The following is a 17,183-nucleotide window of genomic DNA, read 5'->3' on the forward strand; positions in this document are numbered from 1 at the left end:
ACATGGTTAAGACTGGAAAAGAACATGGTTTTGCTTTAAATTCATCCTTTGCAATGTGATGGGTACATTAATTATTCACTCATTACCATGAGTGTTTGTACTAAATTTGATGGAGATCCTTCCAGTCTTGTCCATCTGGATCAAAGTGGTGGGCCAGCTGACACAGAGGCTTTGGCATTTCCCCAAACTGCATGGCTAGCAAGGCAAAAAAAAAGTTCCTATAATAGCTTTTACAGTCCAAAGGTTATGTCATCACACTTGTAAAGGTTAATCAAAGGAAAACAGATGGGCATTAAGGGATTATTACTTATTAAATTCCTGCAGAGCTATTTTGAGATTATCTTTGTCACTTGTTGCTTCAGTTTCAGCATGTAGTCCAACCCATCTGTGCCATTTATGGAGCAAAAAGCAGCAAATTCAGCCAGAGCCTGTCTCCGCCTCTCCTCAGTCTGTCAGTCAGCAAACGTGCTCTCCCATCAGTGAACAGTACTCATGGCTCTCATTTGTCAAACCAGCTGTGGAGCTGGTGTGTGACTTCAGCAGGATTGGAGTCAAACACGTGTGTCCCTCAAAGAGACAGAGCTGCGTGCACAAACTCTACTTTTCAACGCGCTACAGTTCATTGAAATGATTTAAAAGCAGTGACTTTTTTTTTATTCTTTTAATGTGGTGAAACACATTTTCTAAATATTTCTTCCCATCATCAAAACATTATTTTTCTGAGACACTGTTTAAGTTCACATGTCTGAATACACTCAGATTTCTGCCTTAAAAAAACAGAGCATTTTCGGGGGTTTTTACATGTATGTGATTTGGCTGAATTTAACCTTATTTTCTTGGTCCAATGATGGTCTGAGTGTAGAATATTAAAGCTCTTGATTGCCTCTCATGCTGGATATTTAATGGTGTAAAATATCTGTTTTCTATGAAGTCCTTTATATGTTTCAGTGCAGGTTTCTTTCTCAGCTTGTAAGAACACTGAGACAATTCCTGTCTGCATTGAACAATACCTGTGAGAGGGGGTTGAAAAGTGGACATGCCAGTGAATGGAAATAACCCACTCACTGGTGTTACGCCATGAAATCCAGCCTCAGGAGCTGTGTTGAGTTTCTTTTTTTAAAAGAAGCATTCTTTTAAAAGTCACATTTATGGGAACATTATATTATTCGTTAACATTATAACATCACTGAACAAGAAATGATTTGTTGCAGCATTTTTCCATTACTAACAATAAACATCCATTGTAACTGAGCAGCAGTTATTCATTATACTGTTCAGCCTACTGTGCATTTACCTCTGAATGCACTACTTTTAAAAAGTTTCAGTGTATAACAAATCCTCCCTTACATAAACAGTACTACGCTGGTTAATTTTTCTTGGCTTTAGCTAAAAGCTAGGAGTTGTGGTTCCAGATTTGCAGCTTGCTGTATATTTACATTTAACTATGCTGACTTTACATCACTGCACAGTGAGCTACATTGTTAGCATCTTTGGAGAAACAACACAGTGGCTCGTTTCTCTCAGACCTACAGTTTTAGCGCAAAGCTATTTGTTGCAGCACTGGCATCATTCTCCTGCTCAGTATTCTCTTGCCTCACCAACTCCATGCCATCAGACTTGCATATTCTTCTTTGAAAATATTTTTTTTTAAATGCAGTTACTTACCCAATCCAAAAACCTTCACCTCTGGCATCTTCCTTGCTGACCTTGCATGCTCAATGGCGACAGTAGAATTGGATGCATTTGACTATATAGGATGGAGGGTGGCAGAAACACTGGAATTCCTCACACTACATTTAAAATAATCATTTTTATTTTTTTTACAGCAGCAGGTACAACTAAGGTTTAGTGTCTAGGCTCTGCCCTGATTACTCTCCGACACTGCTGAGTGGAGCACATTCCAAAGTAACGTGTTCCTGTCATTGCAGTTACATTTTCAATAATGCGTATTATATTCAGTAATTACATTACAGTTACAAATATGTTGTTACTTGCGTTACAAAGGTTGTTCTGTTATCTCCTGGATGGTGGAGGAAAGGCTATAGCATGCTGTGATTGTCTGATCCAGGGTAGACTGGCTTCTTTCCTCTTAATGTGGTATTCGGTGGTTCCTTCACTGCCTTTACCTTCGCTGCTTTCCTGTGTTCTAGTACAATTCTACTACATGAAAGTGATCCAGGGCAGCACTGGCATATGACTGAGAAATTTTGGAGCTTAAATAGCGTACAAAATTGGGAAGGTGTGTCTGGTATAAAGTACAGAGATTTTTGTTTGGCCGATAATTTCTTTGTTGTAACAATGTTTCTTGGCAATAAATCTCATACATTTGGAAAGCATGCTCATTTCCCCTTAAATTGTGCCAGATTTGTAAGGAAAATGCATTTATGGGTTGAACAGCAGAGTTGAAAATGTGGGTTGCACCTATGAAAAACTTGCCCAATCTCCTCTGCAGCCCCTAGAGAACGGAAACTCTGTGCAGCCCGTTCTGGGTTTCCTGGAACCAGAACCATGTCAGCCATGTTATCCTGCAAAAAGCTATCCAAACCTGTTTGAAAACTACAGGCGTGAACATGGCTCATAAGCAATGTTCCCTCTAATTTTTCATGTGTCTGAGCGAACACACAAACTCCCTGAGCGGTCCCTTGGACCACTGTGAGCGACATCAGACGTGTGCACTGTGGTCACGCCAGCATCGAATCCATCCAAGTTACATGGTTTATTAAAATAATCAAATTACAGCATTTACATTTCTGTTAGACTGCTTTTAATTAACTGCTTTAGCCCATTTACAATGAAAATTTAAAATAAAATCTTGTTCATGACCTGTGTAGTATGTTAACATACTACAAAAGCACATTTGTAATTACTTATGAACTTTTTCTACTTATTTCTTTAAACCAAATCCCCTGTACACATATAGTGACTCAGAGGATGAGCAGCCCACAAAAAAACGGTTTCCCCAGGCACCTCGAGTGAAAATACCAGGTAATAAAATAATGTCTAGTGTCTGTGTACATATCTGTGTGTGACACATGGAAACTTTTTGGACAAGTTGTCTGTATTCTTAAATACTTTAAAAAATGTATCTTTTTCTAAACAGCCCTCACCACTCCGCAGTCTTCCCCCCAGCCCACTGACAGCAGGCATCATAATGCCCCTCCCAGCTTCCGGTACCTTTCGCCACTCCGGCAGAACACTCCAAACGACACAGCTTTGCAATCTCCCCAGCATGCAGAGTCTGATGTCAGGCGTTCCCTATAGATGGTATGCTTTTAAAATTGTTTTAAAGCTGAATCACAATGTCATTGTGCACTTATCTTCAAAACACCAGTTTATACTCCTGAATGTCATCTTGTTGTGATTTTTTTTCCTGTAGATTCCAGAGACTCTGTGAGGCCACTATTACAAGGCAAGTTCGAACATCTTGGAATTACAGATTTTACATGGTATAAATGGTAAATGGCCTATATTTGTACAGCGCTTTAACTAGTCCCTAAGGACCCCAAAGCGCTTTACACATTCAGTCATCCACCCATTCACACACACATTCACGCACTGGTGATGGCAAGCTACATATACAAATATCAAATATATGTGACAGGCAAAAACTAGCAAATACTTTTAGCAGTTAAAACAACTAATACTTGAATGCGGAATGTTACACCATCACTTAAGGATATATTAGTTTTTCGCCTCTCACTGCTTAAGCCATTAATCTTTCTGGAATTGTTCTTTGAAACAGATGCGACCTCACAAAAGATGTTAAATATGCTGTCAGACCTGGCGAGATCTCTTAACGAACTCCGTGAGGAGGTCAGAGCCATCCGCAACACCGGCTGCAATGAATCGGTAGATGCTGGGGTACTGCCGCTGGATTTGCACAACATTGAGGAGCTAAACAATGCAGAGGCAGCTCTTCAATCACAAGAGGCAAATAAGGCAATGGTAAGTATATAAAGCTTATGTACACTTTGTAACTATAAAGTGTAATAGCTGTCAGATGTGATTTAAATGCATAACGACGGCATCTTGATTATACACACAAGCACTTGCATAAACATTTAAGACATGAGACACGCTAATTCCATCTCTTAAAATGTGTCTATAAGTGAGACACTTTGCCTTGATTGGAGGGACCACACTGGAGGTGCGAGTCCGCTGTGTAATGGCTTGCCATCACAAACGAGCTGGCCTCAGTACTAAACTGGGCAGGGAAAAAAACAGACGAAGCAAAAAAGGGCATTTAAAGATACAGCGCTGTGCAGATGCATATTTGGTAAGTTTTACCGTTTATTGTAGTTTTCTGAGCCTAAAGTGAACAATAAAGGGATTGATTGATCTGCTGGGTGTGTTTCACATGTCCGGTTTTTGCTATATTACTTTGTCTTTTTTAATAACAAGACTTTCATGTCTGGTTAATCTGGAGATGGAGTCTTTGGTCTTCAGCTTGTTTAGTCCTCGGGTTGTAGTTTGTACAGCCCAAGGACCCCATGTTTATTTTGTTTTAAAGGATGCACGGCACACCATGCTAAGACTTATCACTTTTTCCGCTCATAGCTCTTTGGGAATCAAATGCGGCAGTTTGCAGATTTACGCCTGGTGACTTTCATGTTTATCAGCCTAGGAGTTTACATACTTTCTCCCTGCTGAAGACAGATAACAAGAGCTTATTCATGTGCTCTAATTCACTTTTTCTGTTTGTGTGTGTGTGTGTGTGTGTGTGTGTGTGTGTGTGTGTGTGTGTGTGTGTGTGTGTGTGTGTATTTTTGTCCTAGATGACCTGACGCAGCAGTTAGGGGCAAACTCTATGTCAGTATGTCAGAGTTTGTCTTTGCACAGGCAGTGCAGAAATGGCTCCGATACGCCCCAGACCGTTTGGGTGGCGCAGGACGCACATCATCCGTCCCCATCCCGGAGTAAAAACTACAAAGTTATGTTAAAATATAAATGTAAATAGAAAACTGTGTTTTAATAAAGTATTTAGCAAACGAAACATGTCTATTGACCTTTTTTTTTTTTTTTTTTAGTTTTTTTCTCTGTTACATCACATGCAATGCTTTCTTATTTTAGGATATTACATTGTGAGACTTTTTTTTTTTTTTATAAAGGGTGTCCAGTTTGAGGATTAAGTACAATTATGTGTTTAGGTGGTGTATTGATGGAAACATGCAGTAGTTTAGCATTGGTTAAAATACCTATAAAGAAAGGTAGATTTCCAGTCATGATTTAACTGTTGTTTTAATAAAAAGCAACTGTGCGAAAGAGGTGGAAAATCAACACCATAGCTCAAGAGTGTTTCAATATCAGAATCTGACATTGTTTCAATGTCAACAGTATTAGAAAATATAACGTCGAATCAATGTCAGGTTTCAACATTGATTCAACATCAAAACCTGACGTTGTTTCAACGTTAAAAATGGGTGCAAGAGTGACGTTAGGTCAACGTCACACTTCAACGCTGACTCAACATTGTTTTAATGTTTCCTTGCTATCTGGGTTAACACTATTGGAAGTAAAAAAATAACTTGAACTCCAATTTTGAAAACACAACTTTCCTTTTTTTTTTCTTTTTCTTTTTTAAATAAAACTCTGACTTGTATTATGAGTATGAGTCTGTGGTCTGGGAGAGAGCTCTGTAACTCTCTGTCTACAAAATACAGTATGAATGTTGGGCAATTAATCATATAGTTACTTCTTCAAAAAAGTAACTGAGTTTTGCAAACAACAAAGTTTTTTGCAGCTGTTTACCTAAAAACGCAGCCAAGGTGTTTTTTAAACAAACATTTCAAACTATTTACAGAATCAGCTGTTCTGCATCAAATTTGATGCCACACAAATTATTTGTGCCACTCCAAAAAATAATTTATGTCCACTATGAGATCGTCTTTGCTCGCAGGCGGAGAGTGCTTTCGAACGTTTTCCTTATAAAACACCGTTTTTACCGTTTCTTCCCGCAGTAAGTTTTTTTTATCATAACTCTGGTTTTACGTGGCCTATCAACACAATTTATAAACTGGTATAAAGTCCACACTTTTTCTCTCAATTGTTCCGTCTGTCCTGCTGACATCTCCAATGTACACGTTGTCATTAACCTGGCTTCACTCCACATCAGCCACGCCGCTTTGCCAGCTAAAACGCCGGTGTCGGCACATATTTACTTTAATTTCAATTCAGGTTCGAATTTTTTGTGTGTGCGCAACGCAGATTTTCTCTGCGCAGAGACCGTGCCAACAGTGCGCAATTGCGCACGTGCGCAGCTTTGAGGGAACATTACTCATAAGCCTCATCTGGAATAATAGAGATATTTTATTTAAAAATAAATCACTTTTCCTGGAAACTTGGGCCAAAATGGGATCCTATTGGTGGCTCAGCTGGTTAATAAAGAGGGACAACTACTAACTTACAATGAATTTCTTGCACTATATAATTTTCCAGTCAGTGTTCGGGAATTCTCAATGGTGCCATACCCTCAGATACTTTAATGTTATATAAAAACACAGCTCAATATCTACCTCAGTCACTCTCTCTGATCCAGCTGAGTCAGCAGTGGAAACAATCTGCTTTTCACAAGAACTTGGTAACAGCAATAAGAGAATACATGGTTTCTTCCAAGAAGATATCGTCTCTCACCCATACATAATATCTTACTGGACTCGATATGTTCCAGATATCAACTGGAAGACAGTCTGGATGATCCCCCATAAATATCTGATTGTAAGTAAGGTGAAGGAAGTTTCATTTAAAATTCTTCATAAATGTTACCCAGCCAGTCACCACATGGTAAAATTTAAAAGAGACATAAATATTAATTGCACTTTCTGTGGGGATCATGGAGAACTGTGACACATCTTTTTTGGTACTGTTCTTCTACACAGAGGTTCTGGAAGGAATTTAGCAGGTTTGTTATTGTCCATATTTTAAGGGAGTTTCTTTACGGTGGGAAAATATTTTATTTTGTTTCTTTAAGTTCCCCAAAAAGAATGATAAATGTTTTTTTTATAATAAATTTGTTAATACTCTTAGCTAAATTTTTTATCCATAAATGTCAATTTACTAATAAAACACCATATTTCTGTCATTTTTAAAGGATGTGGAATTGTACATACAATCAATATCAGACTCCACCAAAAAAAGGCTCTCAAAACAATATATAAATGTGAATTTTTGCATGTATTAATTTAATTTTTTTTTTCACCCCTGGTTTTATGTGTTCATGTTCTGTTCTTTTGTATACTTCATCTGTTTGTATGTTGTATACTCATTGTTTGGCCAATAAAGTTCTTTTTTTTTAAAAAAAACAAAAACAAAAAAAAAACATGGCCCACAAGAGATGCATTGGCTCCCCCTGAGATATGCAAGGGAATAAAAAGGAACAGGAAGGTGGAGAGAGTTGGGGAAGAACATGGAAGTGACCTATGGCTGGTGTTTCAATGGGATTTGAGTCCCTTTCCATGAAAGGAAGTAATTATCATCAGCAATTATATCTTGAGTTTTCCTGCTTGAACTAGCATCACTAGTTTCAAATTCTGTTAAGAATAACTAACTTACTAAATTCTTGAAAATGAAGGAATTGCATTACAGGATGTAGTAAGCAGTGCACTACTTTGTGATGTGTTCTACCAAGCATTGTTCAAAAATCCCGCCATTTAAGCTTGATCATAAAAAAAGGTCCTGTGGGAACAGCTAAACTGGATCCACCACACATCAATTAGAATCTTTCTTTAGCAACTTCAACTTTAAGGATGAGCTGTTTAGATAAATGTGGAACAAAATTACTTTCCCATGGTGTATATTGTCAGTCCCAAGGGTGTACAAGAGCTGGCTATGCCTACTATTAAAAGTATTGTGTAGATTGGTACATAACACTTGAGTGCTTTCACATCTATATCAGATCTTGCTCAATTTCAATCCCAGATGATGTGAAAATGAAACTGCTTCATGCAGTCATTTGTGTAATTGTGTGAGAAAGTTACGCAGTCTGTGTTGAAGAGACTTGGTGCCCAATGGAACAGTGACTGTAGCACTTGCACCCCTGTTGTCTCTGTGAAATGTCAACATTATTACAGCACAGACTGTCTGCCTCTCTACTCCACAATGGGGCTGTTGGATACATGACAAAGCGTTCAAAGTATGGGACACTTGGGAAAGCTTAGCTCGGCTCTGTTTTGGAATTTTTGTGTTTTTTGCAGACTATTTGAAGCTTTGTTCTGAACTCTTAATGCAGCATCTAATATAAACCAGACTGCATATTTATTTATCATGTTATAATTACACCCAGTTTGTCTGTGATAGTGTTCAAAATGTGCTTGAAAAGAGAGACACATGAGACCAGTGTTAAATAATGTTTTAAGCCCTTAGCTTAAATATGCAACTGACAATGATTATTCAATTATACACACTTTTCATCTGTCCCTCCTCTTTTTGTTTTCTCATACTGAGATCTTGCATAAGGATCTAATATTGTCCTTTGAAAGCTTGTTAATGGACCCATGCAGAAGCATCTAGTGTGGTCTCTAATACTTAACAGACTTGAATGAAATGATCAAAGGCCAAAACAAAAATGTTTTCAGATTAGTTTTTTATTTTTTCCATACAACCAGATAGAGTTGTTGGCAGAATCCATCCCTTATTTATCCTATGAAGTCCTGTGAAAAACTAAGTACACTCCATGATTCAGTAGCCTGTAGAACCAGCTTTAGCACCAAGTAATAGATATGTCTTTATCAGCTTCTCACGTTGTTGTGGAGGAATTTGGTCCACTCTTCTTGGCAGAACTGATATAATTGGAGAGTGATATATGTTGGAGGGTTTTCAAGCATCAACTTACCTGTTTAGGATCTCATCAAAGCAACTCAATTAGATGTCAGTCTGGACTTTGACCAGGCCACCGCAAAACTTTCTTCTTTTTTTTTTCTTTTTTTTTAGCCATTCATAGGACTTGTTGGTGTGTTTCAGATCATTGTCCAGCTGCATAAACTAAGTGTGCTTCAAGTCAAATCAAGTTAAGTGGCTTTATTGTCATTCCAACCATGTGCAGTGGTGCAGTACACAGTGAAGCGAGAAACGTTCCCCCAAGACCATGATGCTACATATAACATAACAGACAATCAACAAAGCACTACATTAAGTGCAGAAATTGCAAAAAAACAAAAAAAAGACAGTGCAACACCAGACAGAACAGAACGATACAGACACGAGACAGTGCAGACGCAACAGTGCAAGAGAAATGTGCAGAGACAGAACATTGTGCGAAAAGTGCTTGATGTAGTGACGTGTATGAAGGAATTTGTGTGTGTGTCCAGTCACTGAGTGTTCAGGAGTCTGACGGCTTGGGGTAAGAAACTGTTTTACAGTCTGGCAGTGAGGGCCCAAATGCTTTGGCACCTTTTGCCAGAAGGCAGCGGGGTGAAGAGCCTGTGTGAGGGCTGCGTGGGGTCCTCGACAATGCTGGTGGCTTTGCGGATGCACCAGGTGCAATAGGTACCCGCTGCATCCGCAGCAAACTGATGGTCAGACATTCTCCTTCAGGATCTTCTGGTAGAGAACAGAATTCATGGTTCCATTAATCACACCAAATCCTCCATGTCCTGAAGCAACAAAACAGTCCCAGACCATCACACTATCACCACCATGTTCGACTGCTGTTGTTATGTTTATGAAAAGCTCTGTTATGTTTTTACAAAATGTAACAGTGCTCAAATCATCTAAAAAGTTAAAATTTTTATTTTGTCATTCCATAGAGTGTTTTCCCAAAAGTCTTGGGGATCATCAAAATGTTTTTTGGCTAATGTGAGATGAGCCTTTGTGTTCTTGAATCATGAACACTGACCTTAAATGAGGAAAGTGAGGCCTGCAGTTCTGAAGATGTTGTTCTGGGACCTTTGGTGACCTCCTGGATGAGTCCTTGATGTGGTCTTGGAGAAATTTTGATAGGCTGGCCACTACTGAGAAGGTTTCATCAACTTTCCAAGTAAATAGTAAACAGTACTTATACCTGCTTTTTAATCAATCTGAGCACTCAAGGCACTTTTATTACAAGTTTCATTCATACACACATTCAGTACAGCAGCATCAAACACACACAGAAAAAAGAAGCCAACAAAATATCTTCCATTTGTCCCCTTTATAATCTATTTTACCTGCCCTGGCTGTATAACATTACTACCCAGCAAGGTTATTATAGCCTTTTTTTTCTTCAGCATTAAAATAGTTGAAATGATTATGAGCACACTAAATAAAATAGAACCATGGTGATATACACCATGTTCCTTTTGCTCATTGCTGCCAGTGTCAAAGTTAAGAAAAAAATACCAGGATCCACAGTATAGCTACAGTGTGCTACTTGCTAAACATTTAGTTTTGGATGTTGACCTCTTTAAGGCCATGATGTGGGTGTGTGTTCAAAAGTGTGCATGTTTGTACAGGTGCGTCTGCATTTCTCTGTGTATGTTCGAGCTGATGATAGGGCCCTGGCTAGTTTAGGTCTGCCTGTGATCTGATCTTTTATGAGATCCTCAACCTAGTATTAGGGTTCTATTCATCCAACTCCAGACATGAGCGATGTTTTGGTGCCCAGTGGTCATCTAAGCTGCTAGCCTCAGGGGGAACTGGCACCAGGAGACGCCGACTGGGGCGGGCGAAGACGCTAAAGAAATTTTGCCTTGAGCAAACATTTTTCGTCCTTAATCCTCCCCAAAGTAAACTTGACCACCAGATTTGCCAAGGCCCCAGGACACTGTCATCCAGACATGATGTTAATACCTCCCTCTAGTTCCTCAGACAATGAGTTCTAACTGGAGATGTTTTTCAAAATAAATTTCGAACTTATTTTAGCGGAAGAAGTTGATGGCTCTTAATTCCCCCTGTATAGAATGCAGGTATAAAGAGGTCTTGATGCATTCTCAATCATCCAGGAAAGTAAATCTCCAAAAGTTGAATCTGTTCATCTGGACGCTACGTCCAGATGAACAGATTCAACTTTTGGAGGCAGGTATAAAGAGTTTGCATTTCCATTCTAACTATTTCATGCTGTCTTTGAAGGGATATGTAGGGGTACTTGTAATGGAAAAGAGATTCACCTACAATAGCAATAGTTTATTAAGCTCAGGTTTTCACAATCTGGAGCTCTGATGTGCAGAATGGTCTATAATCATTGCTATAACCAAGGATCAAGGTCTCCATATACCGCAGATGGAAATAAAGAGAAGAGATTTGACTTTTCATGTTAGTAAGTTTTGTACCAAGCTGTCAGAGAAGATCAGAAATGGAAAATGAGACACCATTTTCTTTCTCTCTCTCTTTTTTTTTTACATTAGATGTATAAGTATGCAAAAATGTACAAATAATCTCTGTGAGCACAAAGACTTAATTTCAGACTGTTTTTTATACTTTTGGGTTTGATTATATATTACCTTATATTATAAGGTATAAGATATGAAAAGAAATATATACTTATACGGTCATCTCAGACACAAAGTTCTGGTTATGAGCACCACAGCCCCATCTGCTGTCCAGGTGTTTTGTTTATGAGGGGCAGCCAATCAGATGAACCCTGGCCTTAAAGCAGAGGAGTGAAAGTGGCTTGTTTCAGACAATAGATAAACTGATGTTTTGCACAAAGGCCCACAATAAAATAAATAGGGACTACTTTAAAACTGTGAATTATGGAAATAAACTCTCTAGCATTCTATCCTGTCCTGTCATCATTAAAACATGACCATATATGCCTTATTACCAATAATCTAGAGATCATCTAAGAAAATACAAAATACTTAAACATGAATAAAGTGTGCATGTGTGTATATTCCATATAAGCTGCAAATATGATTGTACATGATCATGAACTCTTGCATGTCCTATATGTGATTGTACAGGTACAGTTTGTGCATGAAAGCCTAAATGTCTGGATCTGTAGCTGATGAGGCATTTGGAAATATTTGTACCAGCAGCTGTGCATGAAGGCAATGTTATTCTAAAGCCTGACTGTGGAATGCACTATTCAAACATTATAGACTTACCCACACACAGGACTGTTCCCTTCGCATGCAGATTAAAAACACTGAGGTGCCACATCAGTAGTAAAAAATAATATTCTCTATTCATGTTCAAATATATTTCTTGCTCTACCCTGTACAGTATTTTAAAGCAGAAAGAACGCCAGATTGTGTTTATCTACAGGCACACTATATAGAGAAAAGTATGATTTTACCTACAGGAGCCTCACAGCCATGCAAAACCATGTCATGAAGCTCCCAGTGTACAGTTTTTGTACTGAAGATCATGCCAGCAGAGGTTTGGAAATCTGTATTTATTGAGTTAGCAGAGTGTTGTTGACTTGTATGCACTGGGTTATCCTGGTCTAACTTTACATGGTCTGATACTTTGTGGCTGAGTTGCTGTGATTTCCTAACATGTTAATTACAGTTAATTTTGTAGTATCTAGGAGGGAAGAAATCTCACCAACCAGTTTGTTGCAATGGTGGCATTACATCCCCACACTGAAATTCAGCAACTTCTCTAAATCACTTGCAAAGATTTGTAAAGGGAGAGTGTGTGACTAGGTGCTTGATTTTATACATCTGTGGTAAAGGGACTGGAAAAAAGTGTAGCCCAATAATTTTATCTATATAATGCATTTCACAAAACGTGCATGACCATACATTTTCGTGCACTGTAATATTACTGCCAAAGACATGTCTACCAGTTATCCACCTCAACATAAGGGAGCTGCTGAGATTTTTTAGAGGTTGTAAGATTCTCTGAAATGTTCCATCTCATCACCTCTTTGGCTTCCAGTGGGGCTGAGCTTAGCTCTGTGTATTGTCTTTAGAAATCTGTGTAGGTAGCAAGTTTTTAATTCAGAATCTGTTTGGATTCTCCCTGCTGTTAGGGAAGAATAGGGCTGCTTCTGCTAAGCTTTTGTTTGTGAATTCAAGCATTGCTCAGCTCTGGAGCTAATAAACTTGTGATTTGTAGTGTGCAACTACTCTGTCCAGGGAGTAGGACAAGTGGCGCAGTCAAACAGCATATGTCAAAGAAGTATTATTGTATTGTACGTTCCTTCAAAGCAGGTTTTGGTGTACTCATTTATTGAGTTACTTCTAAAAAAGTGGTTTACATATTTTTATCTTTCAGACTGTCTGTATTGTTAGCCTAGTTGAACTTTTGAATTCTTTAGGACTTTGATTGTTTTTTAACTAAATGTGTTCAGAATTGAGAATCTAGTATTTTTCAACATTGCTGTCAGTATACATCCTATAAATTTGAGGCTATATCAGTGTCCTTTTTGGAAGCTGGTTTCAAGTCATTAAAAGATTCTAAAGCAAGTCTAATAATTGCTGCCAGATTAACATTAACTAATTAACTAATGCCTGACATGCATCTAAGAAAAAAGTGTATATAATCCTAAACTTTTTCCTTCAGCCTCAGGCCGCAGTGAGTTTAGAGGTATGTGGAGGAGTTAGTGGAAATCAAAGTATGCTTACTGATAGTGGGCATTGTTAAGGAGGTATCATTGGACTTTTAAAGTATGTGGGTTTCTTTTCTGCTTTTACAGTCACAACATGGAGCTTGCCAAAAAATTCTCAGAGTAAAAGCCAGTTACTGGTTCCAACACATGGCTTACGCCTTCATTTTATCTTCATCTCACAGGAAGCTTATAGTCTGTTTGACATGCGGCTTAAACTGTTAGCTTGGTGTTTCTCAGGCTGATAGCTGTGCCCTCAACCACGTCAGCTCAGGGAGGCTTTTCCCCTGCCAGGCTAACCATGACCTGTAGTTTTAATATCTCTGACTAAGAGGGAAAAAAAATCTGTTATTCAAATTGAGGTATTCTTGGTTTCAGTCCTGGTTTGGACAGGGAGAGACAGGCTGAGAGCTTCCTCCTTATAAATTATACAGTAAATCTGTGATGTACTCTTGTATTCTCTGACAAAGTATGCTCCTTTTTTTAAGCTAGTTGTTGTTGTGGACATCACTGATTTGATTCTGATTCTCCCACCGCTCACCCCCCATCTGGTAGCAGCAGATGGCTGCTCCACACTTACCCTGGTTTTCCAGGAGATTTCTTCCTATTACAAGGGAGTTTTTCTTTCCCACTGTTGCTTGTTCATAGGTTGGAATTTGTGGAAATTAAAGTACGCTTACTAATAGTGGTCATTAGGGAATAAGTAGATTGCTGGCCTTCACAGTACAGTGGATTCATTATCTTCTTTTTATCTTCCCACTGTGTTTGATCATAAGAGGTTATCTGATTGTTGCATGATTAGGATCAGTCAGAAATGAATGTATGGAAGTTTCTTCCTGTTAAAGCAGTTTTTCCTCCCCACTCCCCCATTTCCAACCACTTTAGTTTGCCTTAAGGTATCTATTGCTGTGATTTGAAACTATATCAAATTGAATTAATTTGATGACATTGACGACTGCAAAGATTGTCTTTTGTTTTACAACATGTGACCTTATAGTCATATTTACAGTAATAAACATAAAGTTACGGTTTTCAGATTGTTCATGACTAAAAGAGAAAGCCACTATTTGTCTAAAATGAGGAGTAATTATTCTAGGTGTATAAAAAATTGCCGCCTCTCAAGTCCAACATTTCATCAACCATGAACCCCAACCTCTCTCTATACTGATTTTTATGGGTCCATAACAATCTAACCAGACATCCTCCTTTCCATTGAGTGTGTTTTCTGTTGCCACTGAAGGTTGCACACAACTATGGCACGTAATAGGCTGCTTGCAGTAACCTTGTTATGGAACGATAAAAATGTATTTCTCTCTGTGTTAAGAAATGTAAAGATTTCAATGTTTACAGTTTTAACGTATGTTTTCTAGACCTTGAAATACCAACATGATAACACAGTTTTGCACTCTGTAATCTCTGCAGTCACAAGTCGAGCACGTGACTGATTCCAGGTTACCTTTACTGATATTATTCAAGCACTGGAGTTAGTGGGAAGAAAGTGTGATGTTGGAAATGAAAATTGTTGGCTATACTGAATAAAACAAACACAATTAAATGAGGAAACCAATAAAAAGTTCTTTATCTTTTAAAGAGGCTCATACTGTAATTTATCCAAACAATGTGGAATTATTAAATGAAACTTGGGGAGAAAGACATTTCCTCCTGAGTAAGAATGATCCAAGTCTGAACAATCTTTGAGGCTTAACACATTTGCAGTCTTTTTAAAGATGCCTATAAACCATGATTGACCTTACAATCCAAGAAAAACATCCGCTGTCCAGCCTGGATCTCTTTACTGTGCAGCATAGTCAGATTTTCATAATCATCCTCATCTGTGGCCTATTATAGCTGCTATTTCCTTCCACAAGGCATGGGGCATCTATTTTGATATGTGTTTGGATTTAGAAATGTTGAGCTTTGTGTGTATGCATGTGTCTATGGCTTAGTGGCTTGTATTCAAGGTTAGCAGCGCCATTACTCTTCCAAGAGTGAGGTCTGTAAGTCATTATCCAATCTGTGTGGCAATATAACTAACAAGACTCCTGAGTGCAGATACAACTCATATAGCTGATTTCTACATATTTCATACAGTACGATAGTATAGTTAATATCATCATCACCTACAGATGCAGTTTAGCTTGTTTTGTGTAAATGAACCTCTATTTTTTGTTTGTTTGTTCCATGTTTATATCCTTCTTTCTTTGCTCCTTCCTGGTTCTATCCACTGCCACGATGATTTAATTTCCACACAGAAATGCTTAATATTCCGACATATTTCAACATGAGAATAAAAAACTTCTTCAGCAGTGAATGACAAGGTTTGTAACACAAATGGCAGGTTGAACAAAAGCAACTGAATATGATGATAATGTCTTCCTCTTTCTTCTGGGATCCCCTTGTCAGTGAGCCCAAGCTCTCTTCACACATTCCCAGTGTATCCCTGCCCTGAAGCCATTAGCACAGCAATAACAGAAACTTCACATGGAAATGATTTGGGATATAGTGTGCTCTCAGCGTATCGCTCCCGCACCCAGGATGAATCAGGCAACATTCTTTCCCTCGTCTTTATATAAAACTAATGCGATGCAGGAATGTGCTTTGTCCCGCTGAGTTTGGGGTTGGAGCTCATTGCAACTGGCTCTTTAATTTATCTGCATTGCAAGCGGCATCAGCACCAGTTTCCTACCACTTGCTATTTAAAAGCATTATGTTTTCAAATATGATAAATATCATCTATTTGATGAGCTCCTTTTCTTAACCCCCTGAGGTCTAAGTCATCATTGGCAATGAACCCAACCCTAGGCCCTGACCCCCTCATTTTTAGTTCATTTTATTTATTTATTTATTTAATCATTTATTTGGGGGGGGGGTAATAAAACAGTGTTACTACTCCATTAATACTGTAACTACTAGCATCACTGCTTCTGTCCTGACACTGTGTAATCAGAGGCTGCACCGCCCGCCAAATTATTCATATACATATATGTTGTCCAAGTGTCTCTACCCCACATTTAAGGCTTACACAGTTGCAGTGGGAGTAAGTGCTGTCAGGTTGGGCCCCCTTAGGGATGTCAGATCTGTCCAACTGTGATTGCATACTTTGCAAATTACCACTGCTGTAGTTGCATATTGCTACTGCTGGCTTCAGAGGCCTGCCACTGGCCATAGGGCCCAGAGCAGTTGTCGGCAAGACAAGTTGCATCCCTGTTGCTAAGGCAACATAATTTGTATTAGGATTAGGGGTAGAGCCAAGGTAATGTTTGATGATGACTTAGAATATATAGGTCTAACTTCATGTAAAATCACTACTCTTCATAAGCGAATTGCAAATTGGAATTCACATCTCTGGTGTCATATGTTTGCTGTTAAATTCAGGTCATTTACTAAATGCCATACAGCTAACTCTGTGTAACGTGCATAACTGTTACTTCAGTTGGTCAGATTTGTGCCTTGTTGCATCTGTAATTGTCATGGTGTACGGTTTAGAGTTTTGGTCATTTTTCATTATTTTGTGTTATTTTGAAATTATTTATCACCTTGTTTCAGCAGTGGTTTTTGCTTCCTGCTTCCAACCTTAATTACTTTCATCTGTGTCTCATCAGTCCCGTATATATATTCTTATACTGTCTTCTTATACTTCACAAAAAAAAAAAAATCTGTAAAAACACAGATCGAGGCACTTCATATTGTAAGGGGGGTTTCTGTCTACAATAATAGA

At 38.5% G+C, this 17,183-nt stretch overlaps 2 long non-coding RNA genes across 2 annotated transcripts; both read left to right on the plus strand.

Moving 5' to 3' along the window:
• The first annotated feature begins 2,846 nt into the window (after nt 1–2,846).
• Nucleotides 2,847–3,421, plus strand: LOC106098550 (uncharacterized). Its single transcript, XR_001224804.3, has 3 exons — nt 2,847–2,985; nt 3,101–3,264; nt 3,377–3,421. It is a non-coding gene; the product is annotated as an uncharacterized LOC106098550 (long non-coding RNA).
• Nucleotides 3,422–3,493: 72 nt separating this feature from the next.
• LOC109197538 (uncharacterized) lies at nt 3,494–4,993 on the plus strand. The gene is made up of 2 exons (XR_002058595.2): nt 3,494–3,945; nt 4,776–4,993. It is a non-coding gene; the product is annotated as an uncharacterized LOC109197538 (long non-coding RNA).
• The last annotated feature ends 12,190 nt before the right edge of the window (nt 4,994–17,183 follow it).

This window comes from Oreochromis niloticus, linkage group LG16, assembly GCF_001858045.2.
Source record: "Oreochromis niloticus isolate F11D_XX linkage group LG16, O_niloticus_UMD_NMBU, whole genome shotgun sequence".
NCBI classification, from domain to species: Eukaryota; Metazoa; Chordata; class Actinopteri; order Cichliformes; family Cichlidae; genus Oreochromis; species Oreochromis niloticus.